We start from the raw sequence: 2,896 nt of genomic DNA, 5'->3' as shown, positions 1-2,896 counted from the left end.
GGATAATCATAGGGATCACAACTAGAAATTTTACAGTCTCTTTCTATCTTTTTATCTATACCTCCATATATTAGTGAAATTTGGGGGACTCGACATTCTAAAAAGTTATTCTTGCATGTATACAATGACTCAACTAAGGAGAGTCTACCATCTATTTACGACAACGCAATATTAGCCATACATGTACTGTTAGCGGCAAATACATATTTACAATGTAAACAACAAAAACCTTGAAGACTTTGGTTTTTTTTTTTAAATAAATAAATAAAACAAAACAAACTTTTACATCTTTATATGGGCTATAGTAGCCACATAATGCTAATGGAAAGTGCATAAGTAATATTTATGGGCTATAAGTAAAATTATTAGCTTTTTTCCTTGGAAAAAAATTTAGTGAACAATTTTTCTCATAGAATTAGAGCTTTTATTTTAAGTTAGAGTGACAGGTTGGTGAACAATTTCACTCATAGAATTAGAGCTTTTATTTTACAATGTCATTTTAACAAGTCATAGTCTAATAAGTCTAAGTTTTGGAGTTTTTTGGACAATTTTTCTAGCCAAGTTGGCCCAAAATCCAACAAATATTTATCGAGTAGTCTTTATGTGACTTTTTGGAAAGTTTTCCGGTTTATTTTTTTATCTAACTTTTCAGGTTTATTTTTTGATCTGATTTGTCTATAATACAATAGAGATAATTTGAAATCAAGTTTGATGAGTGAACTCTTCACATTCAAGATTCTCCAAGGGTTTTTGAGGGTGTTGAACCCATATATGCACTCAAACCAGTTTAAACAATACAAATCAAGATTTGGCAAAAAAAATATTCGAGAAATCCATTAGAAACACCAAAAAATCGCACTTAAAGACTACTCTAATATTTATTAAAATTACAAATTTGAGTTGAATAATCTACACAATTTACGATATTGAATCTATTTTTATAAATCAAAACACATTTTAAACAATTAAAGATCACTATCTCAGTCACAAATATATAACTAAATTGAGTTTATGTATATATAATAATTAGATAAAATTATTAATTAAAAATTTAGAGAAACAAAAAAAATATATATATTAAATTAAAAATGTTAATGTTTTTCACTTTATGTCAATTAGTTATAAATTTTATTAAATAAGTTGAAAGAGTGAATCCTATGGTGAGTCGCTTGAAGCTAAAAAAAAAAGTTGGTTGTCTTCGTGGGAGCCCTTTATTTGTGTAATAATCCCCACTTTATTTCCCACCAAAGAAAATTGTGAATGACATGAATATGGGATGATCATTTTGTTATCCAATGCAAATAATTTAGTTCATTTGATGTGATATTGAACAGTAACTGGTCGCTTTGGCCGAGTGGTTAAGGCGTGTGCCTGCTAAGTACATGGGGTTTCCCCGCGAGAGTTCGAATCTCTCAGGCGACGTGTTTTCTGAATTGTTTTAACTAGCCTGCTCATAAGGATTTTTAAGGAATTTAATTTTTATCACTCATTTTCAAGTTTACCCTGTGAGAGTTCGAATAACGTATGCATGATTTCTTAAAAATCATACATTTTGCAATACCAATATTAAAAAAAATCATAAAAATTAATTACATTATACTTTTATATTAAATTATTGTTATTATTTTAAAAATCAATATACAAGTTAAACATAATTACATTTAAAATAATGTACAACTAGCTTAGATCCATCTTAATTTTGAATCTATCGAGGGAGGGATGAGAGAGATGAAAACTCTTACAGTACAAACTTTTTCTCTAGTTTTTCTCTCAAAAAAGTGGTCTACACATCCAGAGATTTGATCCCTCGTTGAGCTAGATAGATCATGAACTAAGATTGATCTAGGCTAGTTTTAATATTTTTTTAAATTAAAATTTGAATTATTCAAATTCTAAGTCACAATCATTAATGTAAATTGTTTGCCCATCCAAATCACTGCACCAAGGCTATAAAAATTCAATAGTTTTGATAAAAAAATTGTGCTAGGGATGCTCACGTTGACATGCGTCTGACAAGATTGTACACATTCTATTAGCCAAATTTATTATTACATGTGTTTATGTATAATGTTTTTTAATTAAAATTTGAGTTATTCAAATTCTACATCATAATTATTAATGAAAAATTAAATGTAAATTGTTTGCCCATCCAAATCATAGCACGAAAGCTAGACAAATTCAATAAATTTAATAAAGTTTGTGCTAGTGATGCTCATGTTGAAACTAGGCCAACACCATTGTGATCGGAGGGAAAAGTTAAAAAAAAACTTACCACTCATTTTATTAGCAATTTTTTTTAAAGAAATGAGTAAGGTTTGTATTACTAAAGACTCGATTGTTGAAAAATGCAGTAAGGAATTATCAATTTGATTTTGCCTTGATAAAATTGATAAAAATCAAATTTACACATTAGCAAACAACTTGGATGATGTTAACTTAGTGACATGGCTTATGTCACCCAGTTTACTCAGTAAATTCAAGTTGGCCGAGTTAGAGTTCAATTTAGCATGTGTAATTGTTAATTTGTATCAATCAAGGTCAATTATCTAAGGTTGTGTTGTAACATGCTTTATTTTTGATAAGTTAGTTTTTATTTTATAAAAGAGGGTATGAAAAAATAAAGAAAAAATGAAGATATGATAAAATAGAAAATAAAAAAAGAGATGAAATAAAACCCCAACAAAAAAATATCAAAAGATTCGTGTAAGTGTGCTTGTTTAAATGCCACTTCATGAATAAATTCCATTTGTAATAAATGAAAGTCTGTGTGCAGCTTGTTTTTATGCCACAACCTTTTCTTCTAATCTGAATCAAATTGTTTAATCTTGATCAGATCATTTAAATTTTTGTTCTAGACTAGAGAATAAATTCAACCAAACAGTTTAATCTTGGTTGA

General features: G+C 28.1%; 1 non-coding gene across 1 annotated transcript; it reads left to right on the top strand.

Annotated features, from left to right (window-relative positions):
- Positions 1-1,340: 1,340 nt before the first annotated feature.
- Positions 1,341-1,422, top strand: TRNAS-GCU (transfer RNA serine (anticodon GCU)). Its single transcript has one exon. It is a non-coding gene; the product is annotated as a tRNA-Ser (tRNA).
- The last annotated feature ends 1,474 nt before the right edge of the window (positions 1,423-2,896 follow it).

Source organism: Pinus tabuliformis, chromosome 2_2 (genome assembly GCF_031772625.1).
Source record: "Pinus tabuliformis cultivar Carrire ecotype Pingquan chromosome 2_2, CPIR1, whole genome shotgun sequence".
In the NCBI taxonomy this organism is placed as follows: domain Eukaryota; kingdom Viridiplantae; phylum Streptophyta; class Pinopsida; order Pinales; family Pinaceae; genus Pinus; species Pinus tabuliformis.
Note: the sequence above shows the minus strand (reverse complement) of the source record. Positions and strands in the feature narration are given on the sequence as shown.